This window comes from Semicossyphus pulcher, unplaced genomic scaffold (assembly GCF_022749685.1).
Source record: "Semicossyphus pulcher isolate SPU_LCO1_2020_fin unplaced genomic scaffold, fSemPul1.0.p SCAF_1, whole genome shotgun sequence".
NCBI classification, from domain to species: domain Eukaryota; kingdom Metazoa; phylum Chordata; class Actinopteri; order Labriformes; family Labridae; genus Semicossyphus; species Semicossyphus pulcher.
Genome location: NW_027211603.1, coordinates 13696764 through 13718635, shown reverse-complemented (window position 1 = coordinate 13718635; position 21872 = coordinate 13696764). Strand labels below are relative to the sequence as shown.

The following is a 21872-nucleotide window of genomic DNA, read 5'->3' as shown; positions in this document are numbered from 1 at the left end:
AAAACCAGCGGCTGAACTGCTTTACAGGCAATTTTTATGTCATTTTGACAATGCTTCACGTTCTAATCCTTGCACGTGGGAGTGAATCTGGAACGAACCATAGAGGGAGGTGCTGTTTATTAACATGAACATTAACATGCAGAAAAGGCCTCGGGCTCAGCCCAAGCTAAAACGGAAACTCAGTATTTAATCTACACAGGATTATCCAGAAGTAGACATTACCATGTGGTTATTTCATATAGACTAATTATTTGTTAAATTACCAGCAAACATGATACATCGTGATATATATCATTATCGAGATATTGGCCATATCGCCCCAGCCCTAGTTTCTAGTGACAATTAACTCAAGTACGCCACAAACACTTTGCATTTAGAAGGAGCAACAACATGCCTTGGCTCTACCGTTACATAAAATGGTCACATGATGAAACTAACTTCAGCGTGGAGTCCTGTAAAAGCGATTTATCTTCTATTGTACGCTTCCTGTAGCTCCTTTAAGATGTTACTTAAGACAACAACTCTGACTTAAGCGTACTAAAACAGATTCAGAGAATCATGCATGAGCATCAATGAACACAACTATCTATATCCTATCTAATAACCAAACAACACTCATCCTTACAGCACAGTATTAGTTTTTGTATTACCTTATGCTACAAACCAATTCTATTATTCTGAGGGGTTTTTTTGGTGTGAGATACATTTGAAAAACTGTCAAGCTCACTGACTAAGTGAAAGGGTTGTAGATGCTACAGAAATAGAGTGGGAAACATGCACAGAGCATTGTTAGTATAGCTCCGTCCTCTCTGTCCCCCTCAGCCCTCTGTGACAGGTGCTGTGCTTTTTTCCACTGCTTGCCCCTGTTGGCTACGTGGGGCACAGCACTGGAAAGTTAGAGAAAGCAATGCCAACTGGGCCACAGGTGAACTGAGCATGAGGTCACCATCAAAATACCTGCTGGTTGAAAAAACTCCAAAAGTACAGCTCGATGATGAAACTGGAGCTTAGCTGGTCTAAAAGAAAAACAATGAGCTGGTGTAAATGTCTGATACCAACACCTTGGATGAACTCAGTGACCCGTTTGTGTGGGAGGAAACACACAAATAGGATTTAAGAGACCAGCTAACAGCTTTGCCACTTTATTTCATGATTGTGGGTTGGCAACCATTTCCTGATGCCAACATTTAGCATTCCTCTCAGCTCTGGTCTAAAAACAGGACGATGAAACTCAGGGGGAGACAGACAGACAACAGATCAGACTGCTTATTTATTTTTCAGCTTATTCAGGGTCCGGTGCTCGACATCACACCAATACTAGAGGGACAGCCGGAACAAGCTCATGAGCTACATGACAACAAACCGGTGCCGGCATTAGCCAATGAGAGACAATATCTTGGGCTTTAAGACAAAATCAGCCTTTATCGTATCTTTGAAATGGGGCAGAAATCCATTCATTTCCACGTTTTTCACGTTACTTGTTTATTGATGTGGGAGCATAAATTCCTTCCCCCGATTTTTACAGTGTCTGACAGGCATAAGCAGGATAATTTACTGCTCCAGTTGTGGCGTTCAACCACATCAGAGTGACAGTTTCAGCAGCATCCAAGGAAATATCTTCCGGATTGTGTCTTCACAGAATAACAGTCGATTTTATGCAACACATACTTCAAAATGTTATTTACATACCAAGGCGGAAATGCATGGAATCATAAGTTGAATTGTAGGTCACATTACAATACATTTGTAAAATGGGAAAATCTGAGATGCAGTTTCTCCTCATAAACTGAAAAGGGGAATTAACCGGCTCAGTGATTTTACTGAATTTCAGGAGACAAAAAATTTCCTCTGACCCTTCTCCTTTTGCTCTGATAGATCATCAAAGCATTTCACAACATAGAAAAACATACAAAAATTACACAATACCATGTGTCCAATGTGTTTCAGCATTTTGGAAAACTTGAATTTATACAAAACCAGTGCAGTTCAGCGTTTTCAGCACAAAAAACACCCTCGCTCTCAGTTTAAAATAGTTCAACTTTTAAAACATCGCCACACTCATCAATATCACTTCTACTTCACAGACCAATCAAAATCAAGAAGGGGCACGACTTAAGATATCAACTTTGCCAACAACAATGGCGGAGGATAAGCAAACCCTTTAGTTTTTTCGAGGGTACAGTTTCCAGGTCTAGAGCTGCTGCTAATGCCAGGACACAATTCTTGTCCATTGTTTCTATAGCTCCTTTTACACTGCCAGTTCAAGGCGGGATTATTACGCCTCTGTTACATTCCATCTTCTATGTAAAACACAGAGGTGGAATGGTGGGGTGAATCGTTGCCAGCGCAAAATATGCCCATAATAAACATGGGCCTAAGTGCCGATATCACTCCAGTGTGTAAGAGAGGTGCATCACTCAATGTTTTGTCAAAAGAGCTCACTGTAAAATCCAAACTGCTTCTGACTTTTTCCAAAAAAAGGTTCTATACTCTTTACTTGATGTCTTAAATGAGCCTTGAATGGAAAGAGCAGGGTTTACTGTAAGTAGCTGAGCTACTGTCCAGTGTGTGGGGGTCTTCCAAGCAAAGGGCCCTCATCTCACTGGAACATACGGGCGATGCTCAGGACGGTCAGGTGAAATGTTTCAGGATTTGTCCAGACAGTCTAACAGCCACAAACAGCACGAGTAACCTGCACACCACAGCACCAAAGTTACACATTACTAAAGCACAGTCAAACTGGGTAAGCCCCGCTACCTGGCAATTAGTCAAATTAATTGACTCATCAAAATCACTCACCCAGGTGAAATTATTCACAAGAGGTGTGTGGAAGAGCTTAAACCCTGCTCCACAAAGGACTTCAGATTTAAAGAGATATGGATGTAATTAAAAAGGTACAAAGAGACTAATGAAGCAAATTGACAAATTACAAATCAGTTTTACTCTTCATCTTGAAATGTGTTTTTTAGAATATGACGATGTTTTGTTTTATAATTACTTGTGACAGATGAAAAGAAAGACTTCAACAACATAAAAGGACTTTTTGAAATAAACCATAAATGCTAAATAAAAACCTCTGAGACTCAGTCCAAACAAAAACTGTGCACCGGAGCGGGCAAACTGCCATTTTTTAGTTTTTACACCAACACACAGACACAGAACTGTGTGTGAGTGTACAATCTGGACTTTGAAGTTTAGGTCTCCTTTCTAAAGATACACAAGAGAGCTCTCACACACACACACACACACACACACACACACACACACACACACACACACACACACACACACACACACACACACACACACACACACACACACACACACACACACACACACACACACACACACACACACACACACACACACACACACATCTAAATAAGCTCATTAGATGACTAAAATTGGTACCAGCAGATAATCCAGCTAAATCAATAAAAATAATAATCATAAAATCAAGTGAGCTAAAATATACTGCACCCATCTTCGGGCCTAACAGAGTAAACATCAGCTTTATCTTTCAAAATTAAAGGCATTAAATGACTTTAAGGCTTTAGAAACTATAACAGTAGACAGGTTGGATGCTAGCTCGCAACGTTTCCATTGGCTCCATTAATCCAAATAATGTTGCCATTTTAAAAGGAGGATGCAGCAGACTACCGCGAACTGACAAAAAGAACAGATACAATACAACCCAACGTGTGCAGTGGGTGAGTTTGAACCTTTGTGATGTGTCCAGGAGCAGCAGATAAAGATGCAGGACAGAAAATAGACGGTCACCACACCTCTGATGTCTTATCTGAACACATCACTGTCACACAAACAAGCCACTTGCTCCTCACAAGCACACACACAAACACACACACACACACACACACTGAATGTGAGGGCGGATGAGAGTGAGTCACTCTCCCTTCTGGCCATGAAAAAGAAATAAAGCAATCTGTGGCAGAGAGACTGGGCCTTAACAAATCTGCTTTAAATACACAGAACATTGGTGAGCACACATTCATTAGCCAAATGATCAGGACTAATTTTTGCTTAGGAGGGCAAAACAAAGCAGGTAAACCAAAAGCACGCTACAACATAGTAGTTAGTATTAGTCCCCATCACATCTTTCTAGGTGTGCTACTATAATAATCGGGACATTCTGCAGGACATAAAACCAGCGCTGAATACAGCTCAGAGTTGACCCAAACCTCTAATCTTTCCAACAACTAAAGGCAGAGGGGAAAAATCTGGCTCATGCAACTAATGAAACATCAGTTGATGAGGGGCCGCCTGTTCCATGCTACTAAGACGATGCTCTCACACCAGTCATGATGCTTTTTGAAGATCATCTTGTATTTAGTCCGTTATTACTTTCAAGTCTTCAAATTGACACGTATCAAGGCAACGTTGTCTCAAATAGAATCACAAGGTTTTAACTAACTTCAATGTTAGCGTAGAATAACTGTTCTCAGTGATGTGAACTTGAATCACAAGTCTGCTTGGGCTGGCGTTCAGGGGTGATGCTTAAGTCAAACAATGCAGGACTTTCACCCAGGAGATCAGAATACAAGTCCACATCATGATGTTTTCATAAACCTAACCTAGTAGTTGTTGTACCTCAAACCTAACCAAACAGACCGTGTCATGTAAACCATGTGTGAGACAGCATGAGACACACATGACGTGACAAAGCGTAGCTGTTTTACAACATTGGATGAGCACGTGTTGGGTATTGTGGTGTGGATGGGAAAACAAAACTCTTCAGAAATGATGACAAATGTTTTCACAGACATGGTGGGGTGCTGAGTTACAGTAATTTGAACAAGCCAACGTATTGTTGCCTCCAGCTCTTTGTGATCTCTCCTTTTGAATGCTGACAAGGCCAACCACAAAATACAGATGTTCTCATTAACCTACATTTATGGTTTAAGAGTCAACTCTGGGAGCATAAAATAGTGTATTTTTGAGGCTCTTAGTGGAGCAGTGCAAACATGGAAGTTGATTAAAGGATTTTGCTGGAATTATATTAGGATCTGATGACAATGAATCTATCCTGCTATAATAAGTGTTGTCTGTGTACCCCTAGCCTGATAAAGCCTCTGTGCTATAGAACTCACTATCATCTGCGTAGAACATCACCTAAACTAGGCAAAGATAGGAGCTTATCAGACACCGGATGTATGAGAGAGCCAGTAATGCATTCCAGTCGAGCCATGGTAGGAATTAGGTCACAACAGCAGACAAAGACAGAAGTGAAAGTAAACGTGTGGACAAAACCAATGAAGCTGCACTGAAGTTGGCCCTTCAAGAAAGTCAAAAAACAATGGTATCCTATTTTAACAGGAAACTAAATCTGCTGTTTAAATGAACACTGAATGTGTAGCGAAGAAGAAAATGGGACAATGAGTAAGGAACAGTGTGGCAGGACAAGACAGAGTGATTGAGACAGAGGCTTATTGGACATAATTTTTTGGGACGCCCTGAGCGGCAGTATATTCAAATCAGAGAAACAAGCCACTGACTACATTTGGTATATATTGTGTGTTGGTTTCCCCAACAACACTTCTAAATATAACCCTCCACAACTAGAGCAAATGTTGAATAATGAAGCAAGGGAGGTTGTGGAAAAGGAAGACACAGCCGGGGAAATTTAGCCAACATTTTTAACAAAATAATCCAAGTTTATTCTACAAGGTTCTTGGCCGAGCACATATAACAAGCCCCGGCCCACCTTTAAAATTGACTTGTGTATATCTTGAGTGATCATATTTACATTTGAAATGAAAAAAATAAATCAATACCATATCAAAATATAATATTACCAGGTACACCAGAACTACAGGTACTGTGCCTTTGGCTTGTGTAAGCACTCTGAGGGCACAGAGGGTTTCTGCTCAAAAAGGCACTTTTTGCATCGCTGCCTATTCAGAGGCCAAGTCAAACAGGACGGGTGGTGTCAGAGCAGGCAGGTACTGTACAACGCAGACGCTGTGGTAGCTTGGCTGGCATCAGTGCAGCGGAAATAACTTCTAGCTTCATCTAAAAAGTCTTGCAACACCACCACACATGCACCCACACACTCCTGGTTTTTAATTCTAAGGCTGCTCAAAGGTCACCGGCCGGCCTCTTATGTATCATGTGGGGAAAACCAGTGTGTTCTCAACCATCATGCAGGTACTAAAGCTAAACTGTTTAATAGTTTGACAAGTGAAAGTATGACAAATAGTCTGTTGCTGTTTCAAAATAGATAATACTCACAGGGGCTTAGATACTTTACAATCATCTCGTACAGCTAAATTTAGTCACACATTCAGTATTATTAATGAGATACCATCCATTTGGCTAGAAGAAGTAGACATCATTCAGCACAGTGTAGGGTCGTTAGTGGGTTTTTTGACCTGTGGGAAAGTGGCTAACACCTGCTAACATCCAGCTTTTTTGCTTAATAGGAAAGGTTACAATCGGCATTCAGACCCGGGTCAAATGACTCTGCAGTAGACCCGGGTAATTATCGCCTTCTCTCCAATCGGCATCGATGGGAACTCCAATCCTGTTAACACACTAATCTCCCACTCCTTTCCGATTCCATGCTATGCTCCGTCCGTAACTTCTGCGACTCCTTTTCATCTCAGCTACAAATTCTGCCCGTCTCCGTCCCTCCAGCGCTCGAACATCGTTCCAAATTTGTTGGCACAGAGTTTGATACACAGACTGAATGAGTAATAGATACAATAAAGACCTAACCACCGTAACATTTTCACTGTTTACTAACCCTGTTTCGGGGCGCGTTTGTGATGTCAGACGGTGACGCAGCAGAAAAGAGAACGAAAGGAGTAAACTTCACTGGCAATGGGAACAGAGACAATCGGCATCTATAAGCAGGTCTTCTCAGGTCTGAAAGCCCTGTGTCAACACGCTAAAAGTGGTGGTCCTGAATACCTCAAAAACCCTTTGTTAGCTTAATTTGCTGAATGTGAAAACATGTTTAACACGTTTTCCATGAAGAAAAATGTCTTTATGGCAACACATATTTTGACTTAAACCACGGAGAGCATAAAGTAGCCATACAAAGCTTTAATCTTAAAGTTAGCATAAAAGTAATTTAAATACATTTGACAGAGTAGAGGAACTTGCCTAAGTTAGCTGCTAAATTGGTCGTACTTAAATAAGATTGAGGTTCAATGCTCAGGACAAGTGAGAGGATGAAAAGGGTGTCCGGCTTTTGAGGCCTGCAAGGCAGTGTCATTAACTTTTGGCCGAAGGTCACAAAAAGGCTAACTCTTCCCTGAAAGCAAAGAGGATCAAAATAGGAAGAGCACCGTTGTGATGATGGCTAAATAAGAACAGCAGAGCACAGTCCTTCCTGAGGTGTCAGTTTGTGTCCATAAAAGAGATGGAAAACAGAGGAAGGAGAACTTATCTACCAGACTTACAAAAATCCTAAAAACATTTTCAGATCAGAGGTCAGCTCCACTAAGACCCCATCTTCCCATCCCCCATATATAACCCCATAAAACACACGGACACACACCACAGAGCTGACACTTTGTCTAAACAAAAGATATCCCTCAATACTCCTCCCCTTTGGCCCTTTCTCTTCTCACTATAGCTCCCATGCTCTCCTTCTGTTATGGTTATCTACATCTCTGAGAACAATAAGGCCGAGGCAGTGGAGCCCAGAGAGGGCCGGAGAGGGCCACAGATGTCTGTCCCACAACACCAACCCCCCCCAAGCCACATTCAACTCTTGCTTCTGTTGGTAGAGAGCAGAGGGGAGGCAGAGTGGGGTGGGTGGGTATAAGTTGCGGCGGTGGTAATAGAGGGGAGGTAGGAAGGGATGGAAAGGGGGAACTTAAGCTATTGTTACCATTCAGGATGACAATTTCACTGGCATACAGATGTTCTCTCTTCCACAAGAATAAGAATATCTTCAGAGACATAATACAAGCAGCCCTGCCACTCTGACATGGGAAAAGATACTGTATGAGGACCTTCTTCTATAATGCATGCTGTGCATCTCTTCCATACTCATTCACACAGTGAGTTCCCCTCCTCATCAACAGGCAGAGAGGGTATTGATCTTCCCTCGGGGTTTTCTATTTACAGTCTGCTGGTTAGCAGGGAGAGCAGAGAGGGTGTCTTCCAGAAACTTTACTCAGCAACCATTGATTTGCTATTAAACCGGGACCTTGCATTCTTCCACCAAATCATTGACTCTCAAACGCCTCAGACAGAAGATATGAATATACATGTTTTCATGTGAGCCCAAGGCCCTAGAAACACCAATGAGTGGTGGGGCAAAACCAAATGGTGGCTGCAATAATAAAAGGAAAGCAGACAAATATCATGGACGGACAGCAAACAGCTAAACAATCATTGGAATATGAACGCTTAGCCTAAAGTTTTATAATTATCAAACTACATCGCAAACTCTGTGGAGCGTGGTTGTAGACAGATTGGCCAGGGCATGAAACAGGCTGAGCAGCATGGTCACAATCAAACCTCTGAGCACATGAGTACTACAGTACACTAATGCTGAAGAATACTGTGTATAGTGATGGGACTCCGTCAGTGGTAGCAGGGTTTTGGGAACCAAGACCAATTACATGTTTTCAGGTGAAACCTCTACCACTGAAAGACAGCCGGAGCAAGAAAGCAGGAGGTTAAGTGTCGAAAAGAAACAACAGACAGTTAGCGGATTCACAGGGTGTGGTGACTCCATATCCCCGAAAAGGCAAGACATTCCTGGGACAAACGAGCAAAATGCTGGTTTGGCTGAGAGAGCAGACAGCAGAGTGTATCAGAGGAGAAAAAAAAACAAGCTGAAGAGGGACAGCATAGGGACAGAGCAGACTAGGAGTTCCAACATGGAGGCAGGAGCCATATGTCAGCACAGTTCAGCACACACAGAGTCTGTAAGGAAAGGTCTCTCTCTCTCGCTCGGTCTCTCTGGTTCCTGTCTGTCTTCCTGCTTGGTACTAGTAGAATTCCATGCACTTCCCATCCCCCCAAACCGCACAAACACACTCTCACTCTGCTCCCCTCCTTCTACTCTGCAGAGAGGCGTGCAGGTTTGCAAGAGGAGGGCCAGGAGGATGAAGTGGCGTGGGAAGGGTTAAATCCAAAAAGATCCATCTGCTTCCTCGTCTGTCCTCCTGGCTGGCTGCTGGCCCCGGCCCAGCTTTTACACAGCCTGCAGCCTGACGCAAAGCATAAACACATACACACAACTGGACAGCACGCACTAAAACCACAATGCTGACGGGTTTGAGCATTTTCACAAAGATATTTTCTTTTAAATATAAAGAGGGAAAGGTTTTCCAGCTGGCCTCTAACAACATACCTATGTCCTGGGCCAAAGACCTGCACAATACATTTAAGAAAAACACCTGAGAATGCATTTAACATTTGGCTACATTCATACCGACCAAACCATGAGCAAAAGCAACACATTTCCTTCTGGGAAATTCTTTTTGACAAGATAATCACATTTCAGTCTGGATTTCCACATGCAGAGAAGGAATGTTCTCTTTTTTTTTTTTACATCCTTGAAAGGGAAGGCTGACCGAAGCATCCACGTGTTGGCTGTAACTTTCCTGCCCAATACATTACATCCATTATACATCATCAGCAAGATTTAGAAGTATTACGTCTGGTAAAAGGTGTCAACTGTCTGTCAGAGACCACAGTCAGTGGTTGAAGGATTACACTGACCGTTAGAAATCAGCTTGCAAACTAAATGTCCCAGAGGGAAAGTACATCCTCTTAAATCATCTTGTAGGACGCACAGCTACTTTGCATATCAGCTGTAGCATTTTTAACAACTTAACATCTTATCTGCAAATGTTCATTAAAGATATCAAAATAAGGTGCCATCTTTTGGTATATTTCCTATGAAGGGAACTACAGTTACCAGGACCAGTTTGTTTACATTGTGTCTCAGGCTCAGCTGTCAGTTAAACATGCACGCTGGTCCGCCCACTCAGAAGCCTGCAGGCTAAATGAGCATTTCCGACACATCTCTACTGACACCCTTCTCTTTAAAATGATTTAAACAGCGTAGAGTGAAGGCATTTATTGAGGTCAACCTCAACTTGACGGATGGACCATTTTCTCAAAATTTACGCGTCACTGACATGTTTCGTTCTGGTTTAAGAATGTAAGAAAGCATGGGTAAGTTGAAAGATTGAGTATCCCAGCTAACTTAATTTAGATATGCTTACTTTGATAATCATGACCTTCCATGATAAAAACCACCTCCTTGAGCTGTTTATATAGCAATAAGAGGAGGGTTGTTTCTCAGATTATGATCATATTGAAAGGGAACGTAAACACATAACGTCATACACTTCTAATTTGATTCCCTACTACTTCCTCAAAAGAAAACCAGAGTGTAAACACGAAAATACAGAAGCATTTATTATGCTGCTGTGTCACTACTTCCCCCACTTATCTGAACTACACCTATACATTTAAAAGTAAAGCAAGAAGGCCACAAGAGAAATAAGCTTGATGTATGGAGTGAAAAAATCTCTGCATGTGATTGCTATTTCAGGTAGGTCTTCGATGGAAATTAAAATACATGCCTGGACCTATCCATGCACTGTGCACAGCCGGACAGCTGCAGGGAATCAAAGGCAGGAGCATAAAGGGAAGGGACAACAGTGTGTGCACACTGCTGCATACACCCTCATAAAGACGCATGTTGTCACTGAGAGGACAGGTTGTCTTATGAGGGAACACCTGGTTAGGGAGAGGCCAAAACCTGCCTCAAAGTTATTCAAAACAACACAACATGTAAACCTGCTTCTGCACAGTACACCGGACTGGATTTGCAACGGTGAAGCTAATGCAGACAGACTTGTTTAGGCCGCGAATGTTGAGGTGTGTATGAGTGAACAAGAGAGGGACAGAGAGGGGCGTGCAGACTTACAGTATGTCAGACAACAAGGTCAGCTCATCCCGGGAGAGGTGTTGGCTTTCTAACAGAGTACAGCTACTTGAAACCAAGGTCACTGCTCTGTGGCTGAGAGAGAGACAGGACAGTTGGGCCAGACAGGGACAGGTTTGCATGGGCTATGTATAGGTTAGAAGTGTTGTAAAGGCTAAATGAGCGTGTAACAGAGTGTTTTATATGTGTGTTTGTATGTGCAGGCCTTCAAATTGGTAAAAACCAGACTGCTGCTATTACAGCTTAAAACTGTTGAGTAGGGATAGTAGCTGCTTTCTGCACCAATCAACCCTTTATATAGACATTTGCATGGTTTTGACTGGCTTCCTAGGAAAAAAAAGACCTATTGAATAGTATTGGACTTCCATACAGCAAAAGATTAAAGCAGGGTACCCCATAGAAACTCCAAAAGGTCGAACATATGGTTAAATTCAGCAACTCAAACTGGCTGCTAATCCAGGCTTAGCTCTTATATACTGACATGGTAAAAAAAAACTATATAAGGCAGTGTGTGTCTGTTTTGTAATATCTGTTCACTGTCTTCAGGTGGCTCAATCATTAGCAAGGCAAAGAAGGAAGAAGGGGATGTTTAGCTATAACCATTACAAAAATATCTAACTTAACCGACCAGGTCACTATTTTAAACTTTGCCATTCCCACAGGGAGACACACTGAGAGCTGAAGAACACTGATAAGATTTGGATTTGCAGCCACTATCTAGAAAACGTGCACAGCATACAAGGGGCTGGATGAGGACTGTTGGATGCAGCTGGATGAGGGTTACTGGATGAACAAAACAATCCAAACTGTGTAAGGAGGGAGGGCTACTTCAATGTTATCTTATCCTCCCCCACCTTGGACAAGGGCCTAGCAGCTCTAAAATTAGCCGTCACATCTAAACACAGTCTTTGGTGTAGCTACTCTTTGATGGGAACTTGGCTCATGGCTGACGCACTGAAAGCACACTCAATCCGATCTCCAAATGCACAGACGAAGCCAAGATAGTATAAAAATGCAAACTAGAGACACGCAGTCCTTCACTGTCTCCATTTTTACATTAAGATTGCAGGAATTTGGATGAAGCTTTCATCCAAAGTGACATTGAAGAAGCGGAATAAACTTGAGACTAGTGCGCCAATATTACGTGTAGTTTGGCAATTACATATTAATCAATCGTAATGATATGATTGTGTGATTTTGTTTGTCGGTATGAAATATGTGATTCTAGTTCGTGTAGCATATAGTCGTAGTAATAAAGATGGATGAGAATTACGAGGTGAAAAGACAGCATATATAACTGAACATGGAGACTGACATGAAAACAGGCTATTTTTGTAAATATAGGCTTCTACTCAATGACGGTAAGTAGATGGGAGAATACACGGCAATTCATAGACCACCAACATCATAAAGCAGCAGTGAGTCTAAATCAGTTTAACCATCAGGTACAGCTCCTGTTTGTGCGTGCGTGTATTAACATGTACTTAAGCTCGCGGAAAACAGTGGTTGGGAAGAATCTGTGACCTCCCAGCAAGAGCAGACAAAGAAAAGTTGATGAAAGCGAACCAAAATCCGGTGCTCAGGGCTGTGCAGATATAATACAATATCTATATACATTTGTTTTAACCACATTGTTTGCATTTCTAATAAGGAAGCTAAAGGGGGTTATGTTAACATGACAGCGTCAAACTTTGTTGGCTTTGTCTTTATAAACACTGACAATAGGGTTTGCAATGATGGATGGATTTTAAGGCCCTTATATGTTTGTACTTTTCCTATAAAAAGAAATAGCCAACCTTAGTTGTCATATAATGCAAATACAGTATGGACGACTTAAACTGTTTCAGCACTAGGGCTGGGTATCGATATGGATTTCTCAATTCGAATCGATTCTGATTCACAGGATCCCGATTCGAGTCGAGTCAACTCGAGTCGATTCGATTCGATACCGATTTGGTTAGGGGTATTTCAGTTACAATATCACTGCACCTCTAACCTGGTGCATTATCAAAATGTTTAATGTTTACAATAAGAATTAATCCCAATGAAGTTACATTATGTACTTTTTATTTAACATGACCAACACACAGCAGTCAACACAGTATGAACAATGTTATGAATTAGACAGCTCATTTTTAGTCTGCACAGCTGGCTCATGGTTTTGATTATACGAACTTCAACTTGCAAGAGATTTGGCCACGAGATCTCATAGCGCAAAGAACAAAGCCACACGAGAGTTATATGTTGAGGCATACTGTATAAGAACATGCCGAAAAGACACTCGCGGCCAAAGCCGACGCTAACAGAGAGTAACAAAAACATCGGTGCAAAACTAACTTACATATTCATAGACGCACACACGATAAAAAGAGTCCGCTGGTTATCACTGATGTCTCCGTAGTAGCTGCAGTAAACAAGTCCGGGCATGTCTCCCTCACTGCCGTGTTTCGAGGGGATGCACTCAGTCGTGCTGCATTCAGGAGCGCTCAGAAATGTGAGTGATCAGACACGTTTTTACATATCTTTAAAGATCGATCTCCGGAGCCTGGGGATTACTCCAAGATGCTTTTACGTACAGATTTGAAACTTTACCCACGTTTAGTCTGGTCATCCAACACTGTAAAATTATATATACGTCTTAAAATGTGAAACAGCATAATACGCCCTCTTTAAAATATCTTACAAATTTAGATCCAGATCAAAAGAAACACATTTTGGTCACTTTATATGCTGAATGTGGTAAATGGGAACATCACTACTTCTCACAGTGCAAACAGCGAGTGTCTTCTGGTGCAGAGTTACTTTCCTTCTTAAACATTTAAAGACTTAAGTCCTTTTTTGTCTCTCAGCAGTAATATTCCCAACTCCTCAGAGAGATAAATGCTGCAAGATGCACTGCCGCCATGCACTGCTATTTATTCTTTCCCTCTCACGTCTACAAGCTACTTCTACTCACACAGAATGCTAACCGGTCTGAACCTCCATTACACAGAGCACACCGGCCTCCCACTCCCACCCTACTAACAGTGGCAGACTGCCAGGTGGGGAAGAGTGTGTGTTTGTGTTTGTGTGGTCGAAAGGCACAAAAACATGGAATCAGGGAATACTTACAAACCATCTCTCAACCCGTTAACCTTGAGAAATTTGCCACTGAATTTTGACAACCCTCCTGAAATGAACTCTAACCTGCCGTGTCACCTCTGGGCATGCTGATGTGGAGCCCCTGGGCGGGAGAGTAATGCTCAGTATAACATTCCCCCGCTTCCCATCTCCCTGAAACTGTACGACCTATGGCGGACCTCAAATTCCTCTGCCTAAGATGTGAGCTCCCTGCCATTCAGCTTGCTATTAGCGTATTTCTCCGCACTCCATGCCACAGTGCCTCGCCTGTTCCCTGCAAACAGACTCCTTCTATACGGCATCAGTATGCAGCCTGCCTGAGGGGGAGGAGGAGGAGCAGCAGAGGGGAGGAAGAAGGGAAGGCTGGGAAAACAAAGCCTCTATAGTCGTCTCTCCAGCCGGGCCAGGCCGAGCCGAACTAGCGGGGGCGAGTTATGTAATGTGACTGGCAGGGCCCACTTCCCTGTTCAGAGTGGCTGCACACACTAATCCCCACTGAGGAACAAGCCCTGCTTTGGAGGAGGGGGTGGAGATAGAAGGGGAGCTTTGAGGGAACCAGAGGAGAAGGTGTGATTACAAGAATTTTAGCCTTTCATCTGCACCAAATCTAACACACAGACACCTCCCCTCTCAGCTCCACCGCTGAAAGATAACACAATGATATCAGCACTGCTGATGGCTGCCAACAGCATATAGAGAAGACTCCACTTTCACACAGAAAGCCTACACTATGTATGACATGTGATAATGACACACTTGCAACACACTTTGCTTTCTCATAACACACTAAGGGAAAAAAGGGGTGGTCATAGTTCATACAAGGCCTAGGTCCATGACTGTCATACCACATATATCACTGCTAAACTATGACTTAACATCAGATATGATTTCGGCCTGAGCAATTTATCTGCTGGCTGTTATTATTGGGCACAATGATATCATTATGATACAGACTATATAATCTCTATAGACATGTAGAATCTGTAGGCAGGGACTTGGATTTTAGGGACGGCAAGTCTTCTAGTTTCCGTTTGTACTACGCTTGCAGTCCGAGTAATATTGACCAATCATGTATCGGCAGGCTGCGGCATATGCAGGAAAAACAGTCCGTGTGGAGAGCAATAGCAGGCGGAACATAATGCGCCATAATGACAACCCGGCTCCATCAGTGGTCTAAAACGGTTTCTTTTTCTGTAAACAATGCAGCAGGCTGAAAAGGAAGTCTTGACTAGAAGTCGTTTATTGCAAACCGCTGGCTCCGCACCCACCATGTTCACCGTTGTCCCCAGAGACTATATTGTTGTCAGACTATAGCCGATAGGATCCGAGATTGCAGAAGATATATAAAACACAATTGGGATCAAATGGTGTCAGCACTTACTTTGTCCAGCAAAGTGCAAAGGCGTACCACACTGCCTTTTTTGTTGAAGCCTGCGGTTAAAAAAAAGAGCAGCTTGCTCCGCCTTTTTTTGTTTACTGTTGCTAAGGCAACCACCGAATCATTAGCTGTCATCAACCTAACCGTTATATTGTAAACTGACAGAAGGCCTCTCCTTTCATCCAATTGGACAATCAGAAAAAATATATCTGCTTTGAGTTAAAGTTTTTTCAACTCGAGGTGCACAGAGAGAACGCAAAAGCAGCGCACACAAAGCGTCCCTCTCATTGAAAACAGTGGCAAAAAAGCCCCCAGCTGCTAAAGCGCGTTCTGTCTGATCGGGCCCTAATAATGTTAAATATAAAAAATTGGCCAACATATTGATAATTTAATAACTTTCTCCCTAAAATAGTATCAGTTTGGATAATAGATGAGGCTCTAATTATGATCATTCTGTGCACTACAAATGGCTGAAGCATGGATTTTTGAACTGCCGATTGAGTCAAGCTGCCGGTGTGAATGCTGTAGTGGAGAATAGGATCCCGTCATACGGTTATAAAATTGTGTTATTCTTATTATTCAACAGCTTCTGCTCTGCAATCTTATACAAGTGTCTTTGCAATAGAGTATACAAGAATATATGTGCGAAAGGGCTTCTAGAGACCACCACTAACATCTCCTACATTATAACATCATAGTGACTCTATATTTACACTTTCAAGTGAGAGCAAACCCACACAAAACCCAGATAGGGAGCAGGTAGATCAGTATGGTTTAATAAGGCTGAGCGGAAGTGGCACACAAATAGTGAAAGAGAAACACAGGGTGAAGAAAAGGACAAGCGATCAACAACACTTGAGTCTGTTCTGCTAACCACGCAGACCAGGTGGAGGATTTAAAGCAGTTAAAAATAAGAGTCTGATTCTGATTTACTTAGCTGCTTGCCTGGAAACCATGTGACTGGCATCACATGAGGAGAGGGAGGAGGAGAGTGGCAGAGGGTTTATGTGTGTGTGCGAGCATGTGTTAGTTTGTGTGCGAGTCCAGCCCCCATAGGCACACACGCACACAGCATGTACTCCACTCCTGGCACCATAATAAGCTTTGTGATCAGTTTCCTTGGTTTCCACCGACAGTAAGCAGATATAGGCAGCTCGGAGAGGTAAACAGTAGCAGCTCTTGCTGGTGCACAGCCACAGGCACACAGACACAAGAGAGGTGGGTGGGAGGAGAGTAAGAGAGTCGGAGACAGAGGGAGAGGGATACATTTGTGCAGAAGAAGAGGGGGATGAGCTAGTGTTGCAGCATTTTGTCAGGGCTGGATTAAAAAAATGATTATGCTATTAATTGTAAGTTCCAATCCAATTGTAATCCAATACCTATGTTTGAAATCCAGAGATTGAACTTTGTATTTTCACCTCTTCTCTGTAAATGTACATCTGCGCCAAATATAAGCAGGCAGTGGTTACTTTGAAGTGGTTCAGCATGGGCTGCATGGATTTAGCCTGATTGTTTTTGCATGCACAAAAAAGGCATTCTAGTTGCCAGTCTAGTAATTGCATCTACCAGTGACTTAAAAGCACAGATTCTGCAGTGATCTAAGCTCAGTTAAACAAGCTGTGGATGGATTAATTCCGTCCCAGAGAAGCCAACGCAAGCTAACCAGCTCTCTGCATATATGAGACTGATGTCAACACAAACAGAAGACTCTCACTTTCAGCTTTGTCTGTGCTCTAAGTAATAGTGTGTGCGGTGCACTTAGTGGAAGCATGGGTACCAACCGTCCATGTGTAGCGTGTATTTTAAAAGATATATGCCAACTATACAAGTGGTGCCAACTATTTCGCACACATAGGTCTTAAAACAAGAGTAAGATGTATTATTTGTATATATTTCAAACAGGGAAACATTCTATAATATAGCCAAGTATTTGCACTTGACACTATTTCATATTCACAGAAACAACAGTGTTGCTTACGTGCTGAACTTAGAACAGATTTAGGCTCCCAGGATAAATTCGGAGAAACACTTTATCCTCACCTTCTGTTAGTGTCATGAGCAGAGGCTGTTCACGCACTCATCACTTCTGCTGCTGTTTTTTTTGGTGACACACATTCAGTAGTTTTGTTATTGCCAGATTAAATATCATATTTCTACTTAGAAAATTCTCTCTCAGTGTGATTTGGCATATACCCTGTCTGTTTTAGAATAGGGTTTAGGAAGAAGTATATGCTTGTTATTCTTACCCCTTTGGGACTGACAATCCTCAGTGGTAAATGGCATCTAAGATTGCAAATTCAAAGTAAAAGCTGGGTTTCAGCATGTTTGATGTCATCAAGCTGTGACTTGTATACCATAGCAATAGTTTGATTAGCGTGGAGCTTTGCTCGTGCCGCAGTAAACACCATTCTAAATATAATTGGTCATGTGCTCATGATTTAGAAGTTTACATATGCAGAACTTTCAGCATCACACACTGAAAGGAAGATCTATTTGTGGGTGTGCAATGCATGTGTGAGCGAGACAGAAAGACGGTAATGGAGGGCTTTTGTTGGACACATGCTAGTTCTGCACTACAGAAGCTGTGACCTACTTTTCACGGTCTCTAACACACACACACATACACACAGAGATGCACAGCCTCTGACAAAGGGACAGGAAAACAGAGGTTAGGCATGCACTAAGCCCTGTTCTTAATACATGCATTCCAGTGGATAGAGTTCAATGCTGCTGCGCTTTCAGCCTGCCTGTTGGTACAAGCAACTCCTGCATACACAGTCTCCTGCATGACTGACGACAAAGGCTAGAGCCTGATGCTTGTAGTATGCAATCAGACATGTATACAAGTGCTATCAAGCACAGACCATCTTTTTTTACACCAGCTTATACAGAAAAAAACACATTATCCTGGTATTTGGGTTAATGAAGAGATAGTGAGCTACCAAATGTTCTAGTGATGCAGTGGCATCGTTTACAAAGCTTAAGAAATTAAATATATGAGAGACAAAATACATGTCTTCATGTGTCACATGGTTGCCTCTGACATAAACTCAATTGCACAAAGCAATAACACTGAAGAAGGCCCTACATTACCCACATGGTAAAATCATACCCCAAAATAGAAATGGACAAAGAATGCTAATGTGACATTTCAATCCTATGTTCTTCAGTGTTGTGTTCACAAGAGTCCACACACACACACACACACACACACACACACACACTAGTGAACAGGGCATACCATGTACTATTTGCTTTCAAGCAAAGGAACAATTATCAGCGTGTTGGTTACATTTAAAAAAAAAGGTGTTTTTGTCAACATACCGATTCCATGGCTGTGGGAGAACGTCAGTGGGCTAAAATCCAACTAGAAAAACACCTGCTGCTGCAGAGTCCACAGAATCCTGAAAGACAAGAGGAAAACAATACCAAGCATTAATTACTGGGACAGCACAAGCAGTTTCACATTCCTTATGTCGGATAAGTATTAGGGTGGATGCAGAGGGTCATGTTTCTGTTCCCAGCATTTGTTCTGCCACAGCTCTTAGTCAGCCTGAGAAAGGCCTATGGAAGAGCATGATACAGAGACAGTAGCTTTTTACACTGCCAGCTCAAGGCGGGATTATTACGCCTCTGTTACGTTCCTTCTTCTATAAAGAACGCACAGAGGCGGAAGGTGGGGTGAAGTCGTTCAGCCTCCGAGCCAGCATCGAAGGTAGTAACAGAGGTAAAATGGCGTCTGTGTAAACTGTGGAGCTGGCGGGGCGGAACAGCGGCGTGTGAGTGCATGTTAAACACGCGCTGTTTGTTTACACCTTACGCACGTTTTGCTTCTGCAGTGTTGGAACGCTTTGTAAAAACATACACTGGGGTGGCTTTACGCCAGCGTTCCCTGGTACAAAGTAAAATGGCAACGGCTGCATGACAGCAGAGTTTCGTTACGGCGCTGAGGCGGAACCACAATGTAAAAAGGACTAGTGACATGCAGTGAGGGATTTGGTTGTTCTACCCAAAATTAGCCACTATTAACTTATTTCTGATACCAGCAGACACAGCAATTACTGGTGGAAAAATACTGACTGTAGAATTTTTGCTAGCTTTGGTTAGCATTAGACTCTATGCTAGCACTACAGTGTTGTTTGTTATTGTCACAAAGTATACGTGAAACCTGTTGATTTCTGGGGGGCATAACCTGGTGTACTTAAGGCAACATTGTAGGCCGACAAAGGTGCCAGTATCGGCACAACTCTAGCTGTTACTATGTAAATATCAACTTTTAACTATTGATGGTACACAACATTTTTCTTAAATGTTTTTTGCAATTCTAATTCTCCTCATTTTAAACAGACTGTAACAGGCTGTAAAAGTAGTGCAAATAACAGACACAGTAACATTGGTTGCACAGCTACCCTAATGCAACATTAGCCACTAGTACCCAAATAAAATAGAATATAGAAGCAAAATTGTCAATATCTGGTCCACAATAAGATGCCAAATGGAGCACAAGAAAACCAAATCTAAAGAGCTAAGGCCCAGCATCCCACTCCTGCTCGTGTTCACAATCTCTCTGGCTGGGCACCCTTCCCCCAGTCCATTCCCAGCTATGAGGGCAAGGGTTTATCAGGATTTAGGAGGCAGGACATGGGGGGGGTGTTTAACAGAGGCCCAGTGTTGGGCTAGACTGGTGACATTCCAGACTCAATATGAACCCACATTTGTTCCATCAATCTGGTATTAAGGCATCACAAGGGGAAAGACCAACAGACCGCTGAAGCAAGTAGCTACCAGCATTTTAAAAATGCCACATTTCACCCTACAATCAATAAATGTGCATATACTTTTTATATAAAGAGCATAAAGTGTAAATATAAGTGTTCATTTATATCTCTGCTACAAGGTACTATCAGAAAAGACCTGTATGGAGGGTTTAGAGTAAAGAGTACAGAGGCTTATAGTATAGGCAGGGTGGCAGGTGGGTACGCGGGACAGGATTAAGGCCAGACCTTACTGGGATGGCCTAAGTGGTAAGGAGGATGATGATGGTTAGACGCGTATTTGTTGTTAGTACTGGAGTGGAACCTGTGGGGCTTTCCCAGCGGGAAGCGCAGGATTGACGGATTGTAATAATCCAGCCAGGAAGCAGAACACCACCCCCCACCGACAGAGGTTTGGAGACAACATACAGACAATCCCCTTTGATGATCACCTACAAAAACTGGAGAGACCACGCTTTAACCAAGAATTGCACACTTTATAAAGCATGGCCAACAACACCAACACTACCAGCACTACACCAACAAGCACACACTGGAAGAAAATCCAAAACCTTTTTGTTGACGAAGATGTCTCTGATTTAGGGCTAATAGCTGAAAAGACGGCATTAGCAATATGTTTGCTTTTAATATAATGTTAAGCTCCTTCTTTATGGTATACCATACATTAAGACATGCTATCAAGCAAAAAAAACAACAACAACAACAACAAACCGTTATTACTGTAAAATGTAAATTGATAATTTCTACTCATTTCTTCTAACCTTCTATGAAGTTTCTTCATTGAACAATTTTCAAGAAGTGAGATAAGTGCAGTCTTGCATAAGAAAACTGATCACATAATGTTTATTTGATCAGTGACAATTCTGCAGTTGGACCTAGCCTCTTAATGGTAAAAAAAATTACAGTTAAACTTCAATTTTTTAATATTCAGGCACTTATATTTTTCATTTTTATTTGCAAAACCTTACAGGGCACAGTACAACACTCTTTAGAAAACACTTGTCTTTTATGGGAAAGAAACAGGGCACTTTCCTTGGCCCACAACAAGTTAGATAGCCTAGGTATAGAAATACAGATAGCCAGTTGGGCTTGCTCTTCTTAAGGTCAAATTTAGTCTGTGTTTACTACAAGTTGACTACGTTGCAATTGTGTTCAACAAATTTCCATGTGTACTAGGTCTTTTCAAGCATAACCCAAGCCTTGTGTTTTCCTACTAATGTAACTTATTCAAATAGTAAAGATCACATTGTCAAACATCCTGGTAGTAAAAATATGGTTCTTCAGACTGCCTCCACACTCATACGTATTAATTGAAAAGTTACTATGGCATTGTTTGCTTCTGGGCATGCTTCTTCCACTTGTTTCCATGGCAGAACGTGTGAAACAAAGCTGTGTTTGGGACGACTGGATGGCACTGACAGTCTCCTTATTACATTGACTAAGATACAGCAGGAGAGAACGAGAGGGTGACACAAATGTGTAGCACACACAAAAACTGCTGACAGGCCAAAAAAAACCCACACCAAACATCAATTACTTCCTCAGTCACTAGAAAGACAACAAGTTGCATGAACACGTGTGTACACACTGACGCTTATTTTAATATATAGTAACATATCTAAGCTACGTAATATCTGTGCAGAAGAATAATGCAGGA

General features: G+C 42.1%; 1 protein-coding gene across 1 annotated transcript in view; it reads right to left on the bottom strand.

Moving 5' to 3' along the window:
* ankrd11 (ankyrin repeat domain 11) overlaps positions 1-21872 on the bottom strand; it is a 103589-nt gene that overhangs the window by 57726 nt on the left and 23991 nt on the right. The window contains exon 2 of the mRNA XM_069657868.1: positions 18765-18844. The gene's annotated coding sequence lies outside the window, so the exon portion shown is untranslated. The remainder of the gene's footprint in view (positions 1-18764; positions 18845-21872) is intronic.